Source organism: Pyrus communis, chromosome 15 (assembly GCF_963583255.1).
Source record: "Pyrus communis chromosome 15, drPyrComm1.1, whole genome shotgun sequence".
In the NCBI taxonomy this organism is placed as follows: domain Eukaryota; kingdom Viridiplantae; phylum Streptophyta; class Magnoliopsida; order Rosales; family Rosaceae; genus Pyrus; species Pyrus communis.
Window position 1 is genome coordinate 21288780 of NC_084817.1, and position 12355 is coordinate 21301134.

At 38.0% G+C, this 12355-nt stretch overlaps 1 non-coding gene across 1 annotated transcript; it reads right to left on the reverse strand.

Moving 5' to 3' along the window:
- Positions 1 to 8965: 8965 nt before the first annotated feature.
- Positions 8966 to 9049, reverse strand: TRNAL-CAA (transfer RNA leucine (anticodon CAA)). The gene has a single exon. It is a non-coding gene; the product is annotated as a tRNA-Leu (tRNA).
- Positions 9050 to 12355: the final 3306 nt, after the last annotated feature.

The window sequence follows — 12355 nt, forward strand, 5'->3', positions numbered from 1 at the left end:
ATGCTGAGATACCTTGTTGTTGTGCCTACATCCTTTAGCTCACTTGTGTTGCAGGGTACCTATTACATATTATTATTATAATATTTTTGGGAAACCATATACTTGTTTTACCGCGAGAGGTTACACTTTTCAAAAATGTTTTACAAAACTTTATTTTTTCAGGTCCACTCACCCCTTATTTTTCGCCCCTTCAGGATTTTAGTAGCAGAGGTTTCTTAACGATGAGGATTGTTGGTAAAATTTGTTATGCAAGAGACTTCTCTGAGTATAAATCTCTTTACTCTTCTTTTACTGCATTTTATCTATGCTCTGACATCACTTGTGTGATATGGATTCAATCCCGCTCACATGCGCACTCTAAATTAGTTACTTTTAGGTTTTAATTTATTCACATTTTTCACATCACTACATTTTATGGCTTCGTCACCTTCCAAGTGTCGGCCAGGATATCGTGATTCGGGTGTCTACGTGGACATTCCGGATTAGGGTGTGTCAGTTTGGTATCAAAGCATAGGTTAGGCAGCATCGCAATCATCACACATGTGATGTAAGCAATCTCGGTTCTTGAATTCTAACCTTATAATTATGTCAGCTCATCGAACACGAGATGTAACAGGTTTTCATGCCTTTGGGCCAACTTGGAATGACTATCACTGACATTTTTCTGACGACTTATTGACCTTCTAGAAGAACACTTTGGTGACCACCACTAGACTTTACGTGAAGAACCTCTTTGCTAAAGAAATACCTAAAATGAAGATGTTTTTTTTTTTTACCCTGAAGCAGGGTAGACGTATCGATAATTGTGTACCACTAAAAATTTATCGATCAATCACAACTACAATCCAACCATCGTTACCAACCCTTATTTGTTGGGAAACCGCAAGTGCTTTCATCCTTGGCAATCTTTATTTTTCATGCCACCTCCTAAAATTTCCTCGAGGTTTTGCTTCACCTCGAAGTTTCTAAAACTGTCCTAAGTGACTATGTTAGTGCTGAAGGGGCTGTACTCAATGGAAGAACATCTGGGGGACAGCCACATTTGGTCCCCAACAACGTCAATTTTTCAAACATATCAGTTATGATTTCGAATCTTCATGAGGAAGATCAAATTTCGATAATTCCCATTCTCGAGCTTAAGGCAGTTTCACAAACACTAGTTTCCATAATTACATACCAAAGGCAGTAGTCAGTGTTCCCAAAAGCGACAAAATCACCTTACAGGCAGCCTTCCTAGAAATCTTACTTACTTTTCCGACCATGCCCTAGGTAGAGATTGTCTTGTATCTGGGAGTTGTGAACTAGTATCCAGGCAGTATGGTTTCTTTATATTAAAAATACAATGCGGTATATGAGTATCATACCATTGCCAGGACACCGGTTCACGATTCCATGGAGACAAACATTACTAGAATACCATAGAGACATTAGGTAATGGCACAACCGATATACACACTTATCAAGACAAGTAGGGCCAACGGAACCACAATCATGGAAACTTAGGTAACCTAACACCTCTTCGACCAATCACTTCCATAGACAAACATTAGAATTGACGCACAAGCTAAATTTCCCACTGTTAGTGCGATTTAAGTTTTGAGAAAGTTGTGTGACTTATTAGTGTATGTTGTGGAGAAAGAAAGTAGTATAGTACGTTTCGAGGATGTATACCTCTGACGTCATTTCCAAAATTACCTGAGATATCACTAAATTGTGAAGTGAAGTACACAATCGATTCATTTTTCTAATATCACATCTATTCTTCTTTCATCTTATCGAACGACTTCTTCAACCTTGAGGAACCTAGTTGTAAAAGCTTATTGACTAGGAATTTACCAAACCAAACACTTTATCTAGGGAACCTCAAATCTAACCGTAAAGGTGAAAGACTGAACCTTAGGATCAAACCTAGATTTTAGCAACTTAGTTGGGTGGCGATTAAAACCGTTAACCCATACTTCGAATTAATGGTCTCTCTAACCAACTTTTAGAGCTGAGTTTCTACCATAACCTGACAAATTTGTAGTAGTCTTGTCGACGACTTTCTCAACTACTCGAGCAACGAGATCAAATTTTCTAAACATCGACAATCAGCTTTATACCAAATTCCTCAAATGGTAGCTTTGTTTAGATTGGTATTCTTCTTAGGAGACGTGATCTCAGCAGACGACCTTCTTGTCAATTTCCAAAAAGGTTGCAAATGTAGAAAATTGGATATTCTCACAAATCGTTGTGAAATATAAGACATCCTTGGCCTTGTTGATTTTATCAGCAGTTTGTTAGTGACTTTTCAACGGTGGCATTTTTCCTTCCATGTTGGCCAAGCAAAATCAGTTTAGTTGAGACGTGGAATATGATTAAAGTTGTGACAACTGAGGTGTTGTCTATTTTCTACCCTTGTTCGTACACTTTTCAATAACATCGATAATTTCAAAATCCATGATGACGTTTCTTTGAATGATTTGGCTGCGTACTAATGCAGCATGACGAAGTATCGCTTATGTTTCCCAACGGTTGAAATGGTACGAAATGAACCATCTTACTCATGACATAGAGTCAACAGTTATCATCTTTACTTGAAAACCGGATGACATTTCTCTGTGGAGAAACATGTCCAAAATCTTTACCAACCTTGCAAACTTCTCAAATACATCTTCCTTTGAAAGAAACTAAATTTCTGATAGTGATGATAGAAGAACTAGATCAACGCCTATGATTGCACCATCATGTACCACCCCAATTGTGCAAGCGTAATTACTGATTACCGCAACAAAAGACATACCTACTATTGAACATTTTAACCTGTCCTATCCCATTTTAGCTAGAATTCACGAGTATTATTATGATGTTACTTACAAATCCTCAAGAAATCGTTCGAGTGGTTATAATCACGTACTGTATTTGAATAGAAATGGGAAATATCACCATAAGCTCCCAGTACGAGGTACCTTGTAAATGTGGAGATCATGATGATGTTTCAATGATTATCGACCAACTTGACAAGTTATCTTACTTTCCGTTGGTCCAGGGGGACTACATTTTAGACCATTTGGTGAAATTCCTCATTCTTTAATTTTTCAGATTTTCTGGCGTTTCGATCGACATCTACTTTGACCGTGATCCCATATTCACCTCTTGTGTTGGAAGATATTCCAATCAACTTTAGGCACGTGTCTACCTTACTGGATTTTTTGTATTATTTCCCTAGAAGACAGACTGTCTAGGAAAATTGCTCGGACCTTGAAATTTTAGTTAAGACCATCAATTCCTCAATCACCTAACAATACTCTGCTAAACGAATCTTTACCGTTGGTGACTGAATATTCTGAAAGCTACCGTTATAACGAGATGTTAATGCAATCCAGTTATCTTGTACTCTAGATTTGATGGACTAGTTTTGACCTTCAAATTTTTGAGTGTTCTTTTAGCCTTCTCGTCATAGTTTTTCACTAAATCCGAGATAAATTCATAATGATCTGCTTGTTGAGGCATATGTGAACCATATTGTTCGACTACATGGTGTGTATGTCACTACCGTATCTCACTGTGATGCGCGTTTCACTTCCAAGTCTTAGGGAGTCTTCTTGAAAGCCATGGGTACTAAGTTGTTATCTAATACCACATTTACCCTCAGACTAATGGCCAGTCTGAACGAACTATCTAGATTTCTGTGGACATGTTGTTTTTTATTCGTTTGGTAAGTTTAGCATGATTATGACTGACACATATCCCTATTAGAGTTGCATGTAACTACGTTTACAACTTTCAGTTTTGGGAATGGCACCGTTTGAGACATTGTATAGAGTCTATGCACAGTACATGATTGAAATAATAGTATTGCGAACAGGTGTTCGAATGATTAAGATTACAATTTAGGAAATTGTATGCTATTGGCGTTGTCGCTTGAGTGGGTAATACGTGAGCGCAATCAAGGCTTTGATCAGACGATGTATATGTGTTTCCCAATGAGGGGCAAGATGGTAATATTGCACCCTCAGGAATTTTTTACTCGCTTATTGGGACAACATTGAGTTATCGATATTACGGGCTCCAGATTGTAGTGTCAATAACTTATTCGTCAGATTCGTTAAGCAAGTGGACAAGTAGGCCCACCTACGTTAGTATTTTTATTTCATCATTTAGTTATTTATTTATGGTTTAGGCTTAACCTAAAGGTACTGCACACTTATTCTTGGAGTACATGACGTTACAAGTACCTAGGTGAAATTTTTCCATGTTCAGTTTTGATTTTAGTATAACTATTTTAATTTTACATTATTATATACATATTTTGGAGTTATGTTACTTTATACCTATTTTTTATTTTATGTTTTTATAAAGGTACTATTTTATAGTTTTGTACTGAATGAGAAGGAAGTATTGGTTTGGAGGCACGAAAGAAGAATCAGCGAAATCTGTGGAGCCAAAAATAATCACAAGGCGACATGTGGAATTTTGGATAGAAGAGGGCCAAAATACCCTTGAGGCATACCGGGATTCCTACGCGCGAGCAGCGGGCAATCATCCCTCAACCAAGTCAAAAGTGCCTAAAATAGGTAACAAATTCAAAACTATTTCATCCACCCTCATCCTATATTCTCCACAAGGTAATTATTCCATAACTCCCAAAACATTTCTTTTAAATTATGTTAATTAGTTAATTAATGGATTTATTACCTAATTAATCTATTAATGGCTAATTAACTACAAATTACACCCAAAAAATACCACAAATGGCCGGTCCATATTCTCCTAATAGGGCCGGCCATATCCCTATAAATAGTTCTCCATTCTCTCCAAAAACGATTCCAAGTCTCATGCAAAACTCTACAAAATTCTCCAAACACTCTTCACTCAAAATTTTAACTTTGGCATCAGAGGTCCTTCAGCTAAAGCCCCCCCTAGTTTATCGTGGGCGCGTGAGGCTTTTTGGCCATGACCAAAGATGTGATTTGTTTTGTAGGTGCAATTTTGTCCAAGAAGGAGAAGGCGGAAATTTGCATCCACAAATTGGTGCTTTCATTGAGAGTTGAGTCTCATACTCGTAGAAGACTCTCGCATCCAAGGTTTTCTATTTTCTTGTCCATTTGTAGATTTCTCGTACGTTCTTATTATTAGAATTTTTTATTTGCAAAAATTCTTTGATAAAACGTAAAAGAGAAGTATAATGGTTAGAAATTTAGAAAATTCAACAAATGAAAATTTCAACACTTAAGAGATGGGACCATGGCGATCCATGAGGTTAAATGTCACAATAGGTGGAGCGGCACCACCACCACTGGAACCACCGCGGTGGCTACCACTATAGCCACTCGCGGCGAGGTCCATGGTGTCACCACCACGGCTCGAGTCGTGTCATCCAAGGCGGCTCATGGCATTAAGGCCAAGGCCCAAGCTATGTCACTCCACGCCCAACGCGTTGCCAAGCCGAGCCCAAGCCTCGCACCCGCGTGCATCATACGCCGAGCAGCCCACTCCAGTGGCCTATCATGCTCCAGCCGAGCAGCCCACTCTTGTGGCCTAGCCTACTCTAGCCGAGTAGCCTGCTCCCGTGGCCCAACCTGCTCCCGTGGCATTCCAAGCAGCCCAAATCGCCCCAAGACTATCTCAACCATCCGGACTAACCATTGAGCCGGGGTCATTTTCACCATGTTTCTTCACAGATTTGACATTTCCCAATTTAAATCTCGTGCCTGGAGCCTACCATACTTCTACTGCTCAAGGAGGCATATTCCTTCCAAGCTCTTCTAATCCAAACGGCGAACAACACTTGTCTCGACAAGTCATAGAGTTGACGAGTGCCCTTACACAACAGACAACCTTGGTGAATTAACTCTTGCAACACACCAAGATCCAACGTGCACTGGACGAGGTGTCCCGAAGAAAGATAAGGGCAGATAAATCTCTCTACCAGCGTCCCGGTAAGCAGCCACTTGACTAGTCATGAACCCAGCTTTCTAACGGAGTACACTCCTGACTGGACCCCCGAAATAGCGTATACTCTCGTTTTAGCACGTGGAGGAGCGTGCACTCTTAGTTAGGCCCACGGATAAACATACACTCACGGTTAAGACCACACTCCAATAATCAACATGAGCAACCTTCCAGGCGAAGTGTTCATTCACATCAAGGCCCACAAGGAGCATTATTCACCTCACATCAGAGTAGGCAACACAACGGACAGAGAGAAGCAGTCACTCAATCCAGCTCAAGTTCAACCAGCAGCTTGGGGGTTACCCGCTTGCTTGCTAGGAACATACCACACCCACCGCAGCTATGGAATAGACGAGTCAAACACATGGAAGAGCAGCCTAGACCAGCAGGTCATGACCGGGGGCAGCCGAAAGCTCTGCCACCCCTAACAAAAGCAAATTCAGGAAGAAGTAGAAAGGTTCATGACTGAGCGATTGCACAATTTCCCACGCAATGAAGCCATTGACAAGGCGCTCCGATGAAACATAACCAACATAAGCGAGTCATCTTTCAATGACAAGATCGAGCAGACAAGACTACCCTATATAGATTACTGAATATAAAGACTACTTCTGTTCCAACAAATGTAGCAACTCAGCCTAATAGCACGCAGGGGTAAACGAGTACCAGAAGGACACTCCAACCCAATTACCAAGAATCGATGACATGCTAAGGATTATTTCGATTGTCCCAGCAATCCATTTTTCCTCAGCTGTACTCACGACAATGATTTCCATACTCTCCAGTGCGAGAGGATAAACTAATTGCTCTCCAGTGCGATAGGGTAAACCAATTCCCTGATACCCAAAAAGGTTTGCTCTCTAGTGCGAGAAGATAAACTAATTGCTCTCTAGTGTGAGAGGTTAAACCAATTTCCCGACACCCAAAAGGGTCTACTCTCTAGTGCGAAAGGATAAACTAATTGATCTCCAGTGCGAGAGGGTAAACCAATTCCTCGACACCCAAAAGGGTTCGCTTTCTAGCGCAAGATGATAAACTAATTGCTCTCCAATGCAAGAGGGTAAACCAATTCCCCGACACCCAAAAGGGTCTGCTCTCCAGTGCAAGAGGATAAACTAATTGCTCTCCAATGCAAGATGATAAACCAATTCTCCGACACCCAAAAGGGTATGCTCTCCAGTGTGAGAGGATAAACTAATTGCTCTCCAGTGCGAGAGGGTAAACCAATTCTCCAACACCCATATGGTTCTGCTCTCCAACGTGAGAGGATAAACTAATTGCTCTCCAATGCGAGATGGTAAATCAATTCCCCGACACCCATATGGGTTTGCTCTCCAGTGCGAGAGGATAAACTAATTGCTCTCCAGTGCGAGAGGTTAAACTAATTGCTCTCCAATGCGATAGGGTAAACTAAATCCACGACACCCATCTGGGTAAGCTCTCTAATGCGAGAATGCCACATAGCTTAAAAGATCGAATGCTTGAATATCAACTAGGCAACAAATGGTTAGGGGGCAGCAACCACTTTTACACTTAACAGTTCGCTCATCCAACACTTCATCTTCATCAACTCCATCCTTGATTGTTCCATCTACATCAACTGAGAAATCAAACTCAAGCAGTTTCCTCATTTTTTGCAAGTAACCCAAACATGGCAGCCTAAACCGTTGCCCATGCCACGCCACTTCCTCGGCCCATGCCGAGCCAATCCTTGGCTTCAATCAAGCTGAGCAGCACAAGCAATGGCCCTTGCCAAACCACCTCATTGGCCCATGCCAAGCCGACTCATAGCCCCCACCAACCGACGTGTCGCACCACCTTAACCGCTGCCCCGCTACAGCACTATCCAAGAAGAAGACGAGAAAAATGAATTTTTTCTTACATCAAAGCGGCATGGAGAAAACGAAGAAAGCAACAAAAGATGATCCTTTGCACGGGCAAGATGTAGAAGATTGCTAGAGGAGATGGAACGAATATCCTCTAAGCTCTTTCTCTCTTGTAGGGTAGAATAAATCATTATTCAAAGTTGATTTAATAACCCACTTAAGGTGGACATAAATAGGCTTTGAGATAAATTTATTTCCCTTTCCTAGAAGGATCTAATTTCCTATTAAAGAGGGAATCTACATCAAAATAGGAAGCAATCCAAAGTTTCCTGAAGAAAGAAAATCTCTACACATGTTGTCCTTTTCTATGAGCAACCCAACAGGTGTGAGGGCATTTGTGGAGCCAAAAATAATCACAAGGCGACACGTGGATTTTTGGATAGAAGAGGACAAAAATACCCTTGAGGCATACCGGGATTCCTACACGCGAGCAGCTAGCAATCATCCCTCAACCAAGTCAAAAGTGCCCAAAATAAGCAACGAATGCAAAACTATTTCATCCACCCTCATCCTATATTCTCCACAAGGTAATTATTTCATAACCCCCAAAACATTTCTTTTCAATTATGTTAATTAGTCAATTAATGGATTTATTACCTAATTAATCTATTATTGGCTAATTAACTACAAATTACACCCCCAAAATACCACAAATGGCTGGTCCCTATTCTCCTAATAGGGTCGGCCATATCCCTATAAATAGCTCTCCATTCTCTCCAAAGGAGGAAGAGTAATGAAAAAATGAGTTGTCATTAAGCCAACTAAAATGAGGAGTTGGCCGCAAAGAGCAGGAATTTTGGTTTAGTTTCTATGTGAGAAAGAAAAAGGAAAGCGAGTAGGGTTTGTACTGTGTAGGTTTTACTAATCATAACCTCAGCTGCCACTTAGTATTATGGTCTAGTGGTATTTCACTTCACTTCTAAGTGAGAGGTCTTAAGTTCACCTCTTGCCAAGGATGAATTTGAATCTCATTATGCTAGTCCATTATAAGGTTTAGCTCATCACCTCTCCTTAAAGTAGATAATATCGTTTGTTTAAAAAAAAATAAAAAAATCACAACCTCAACTCACAATCAACAAATTAGTCATTTATGTCTTTGGGATCTGGGTATAAAGAAAGGAAATTAAAAAGATTAAAACAGCAAATGTCAGAAGTGGGATTTGAACCCACGCCCTCGTTAGAGGACCAGAACTTGAGTCTGGCGCCTTAGACCACTCGGCCATCCTGACCATGCTTTGTTTATTTTATCTTATCCCATATATTAACATTAACATTAGAAGGATGAACGTGAATTCGACTTTCGGTTTGTATACTTTCAAGTACTCGTAGTTCGACTTAGCACAAGAAAAACGAAACACCCCCATATTTTATTGAGATTAATTATCGTATGACGATCAAGTCCCACCAAATTAAAGATCAAAGGCTCGAAATATTCATTGAGATTGATTTCAATATTCAAGTATTGTCTTATTTGAAAACAAAGTCGTAGTAAGATGATGCAAATCGGGTGAATGTTTCTTCATTAATCACTTGAGTTCGAAACCTGTTGCTACTCTCTTTTATTTAAATACTTACAAAAATAATGTTTTAATAAAATCATGGTTGTTGGCTACCAAATATAGATAGAACACTTTTAAAAACTTTACCAAGTTTACGTAGGTGTCTTCCACCAAAAACTCAAAAATTAAAGTTTAATTGGCATATTTTTTTAAAATCCAGAGAACTATCCAATCTTTGGGAGTGATTTTAGATTGGTTATAACCTTTTAAAATATTCCAAATATTTATATAACATTTTCAAAAATATACATTTGTTAGGCTCACTTGCGTTAAGTGATGTTGGGGACAATTATTAAAGTAGTTTTTTATCCTCAAGTCATTTTTGGTGCTTTCAATCTTCATATTAACGCAGTTTAGTTAAGCAAATTTGTGACTTAACTTGGCTAAAAGGAGTCTATTTGAGGAATTATAGAGAGCAACTTTAGTCCACCTTATCATTTAATATTAGAAACATCATCATTTAATGTTGGTAAAGTCCTTATTTAACGTATGTGACCTGACTCAATGTCTAATTTTTAAAACGTTAGGTAGTTATTTGGAATGTTTTAAAAAACTGAGACTAATTTGAAATCACAAAAAAAAAAAAAAAAAAAAAAAAAAGTATTTATATGTACTTAACTTTTTCTAAATTCGTATTGCGTTTAAAATAAAGAAAAAGACAGAATTAAATAATTTTGAGCTTGCAACACAATACAACCTGTAATTCTTTGCCACAAATGCATGGTGTTCATGGAGTAATACTAGGATGGCTATATTATTATATCAATCCGATCACAAAGAAGATAAGGAAAGCTGATGAGAGGAGAAGTGGGTTTCAAGCGCTACGTGCTGGAAATTTGAATATGCAAAAGTTAAAAGAGTAAATATAAAAAGGAAATATGGGACATCATTTATTTAACACTTAAGTAACACATAATATGTCACTTACTAATGTCTAGTGATATTACTCTTCACTTGTAAGTGAGAGGTTTTAGGTTCGATTCTTGTCCAGAAAAATTTGAACCATGTTATTGCTAGCCCATTTTGAGGCTAAGCTCATCCTCACCCCTTTAGTGTAGAAATATCGTTTGTTAAAAAAAATATAAAAAAAGTAACACATAATATAATTCATGTTTTAGAGTATGTTGTAATATTAATACGTCTATGATGTAATCATTAATGTTCATAATGTAAGTAATCATGTCTAAGTATAATAATTTACCTTGACAATGTAATAGGACGTCTACAACGTATCTGCTAACTTTTTTTTTTTTTTTTTTTAATATATTCGGTATTATGTACATTAAGAGATAGGAGAGTGGGTTAAACCTTACAATGGACTAGCCATAATAATTTGGTTCGAATTTTCCGTTGGCGGAAATCGAATCTGAGACACTCTTCCTTATAAGTGAAGAGAAATATCATTAGGCTTTAATACTAAGTGATAACTTGTAATCGCAAATACCGACATGTTATAGTAATAACAACATCATTTGTATTTTAAATTATAACCATACTATAGTCACATTACATTGTAAATGTAAAATATTATATTTGGACGTGATTGCATATGTTGACAACATTTAATTAAAAGGTAACGATACTCTTTTTTAAAGGGTACTGTAAAATTTCCTACAGTATATCACTACTTAAAATAAGCATCAAATGGTGGCAATGAAGAGAGTTGCTCAAAGAGATCACTACTGGATATGTTACATATGCTCGTGGTGCTTGCTGTGAAACTAATTTTGTTGCTAATTATATTAGCTCCCTTTGCCTGGCATCTTGTGGGGAGTGGAAACTGCCGTAGAGGAGAAATTTTTAGTTGTGACGGGAATATAAGTGGTACACTACGTGTTTTAATAGAAATTGTGGGAAATTTTATTTTTTAAGTTATTAACCTTTTTGCACACATATCCTACTATTTGTTTAGTGACACGTGATGTATCATCCCGTGTACCGGTCACATTGAAAAATCTCTCGTCGCAGAGCCACTGCTGCAATTTTTGTCATTTGTAGATTAAATTAGCAAATCAAATAAGGTGTCACCAATAGAAAATGAGCACGTTTATCAACGATTAAGTAATAATCCAATCACCAACTTCCATTTCATTTAGTTTACAAAATTTAATTTACAAATTTAGTTTCCCTAGCATTACTCCATCTAAGAAGTACAGAAGCAATAATAGATGTATTCTTTTTCTTCAATTAGAATCTGGGGCCACTCACACCCCATCCAATGTATTAGGAAGAGATTTTTTTAGTGTATTTAGAACACAGATACGTATGTTATATATTATCATACAAAGAGAGAGAAACACTTGTCAAAAAATTTATTTCCACTTATATAATAAACATATGTCATACCGCTCATTGTTTCGGGTTTGGGCACATTGAAAGTCTCTCCTTCTATGGATACTTCTCTACCGCCAGTTACTGTCATCATTTTACTCTCTCTCTCTCTCTCTCTCTCTCTCTCTCTCTCTCTCTCTCTCTCCCCCTCCCTCATGGTGTTAACTTCTGTGTTTTTAGGTTTGGCTTTTGTTTACTTTTCAACTTGGTATAATTGCTTCACGATGCTAGCAAAGTGTGCTGAGTTGAATCCTAGAAGGACAATCACTTATTATATATGGAGAATTTCAAATTGAAACCCTTTAAAAAAATCAACAAAAGAAGCTTGTCATAAGCACATAAAATAATATCAAACAAACCAGATGCATGCATGTGAGAAAGATTTTTGCATGCTTGAAACTCCAAGCACTATAACAAGAGGAATTTTGTATCCCAAGACGAGAATTCGAACTAGGCTGCAAATGAACGAGTATATTATTATGGACAACTAGTTTAACTCACATTACGAATGTATGTGTATTCTTTTTTTATATGCAAGAAGGTGAATTTGAAATTAGGTATAGAAGAAGGAGCAGATAATTATATTTAGGAAAAATTAGTATCTGGTCACTAGGTTCTAATATTTATTGACTAAGATCTTATCAG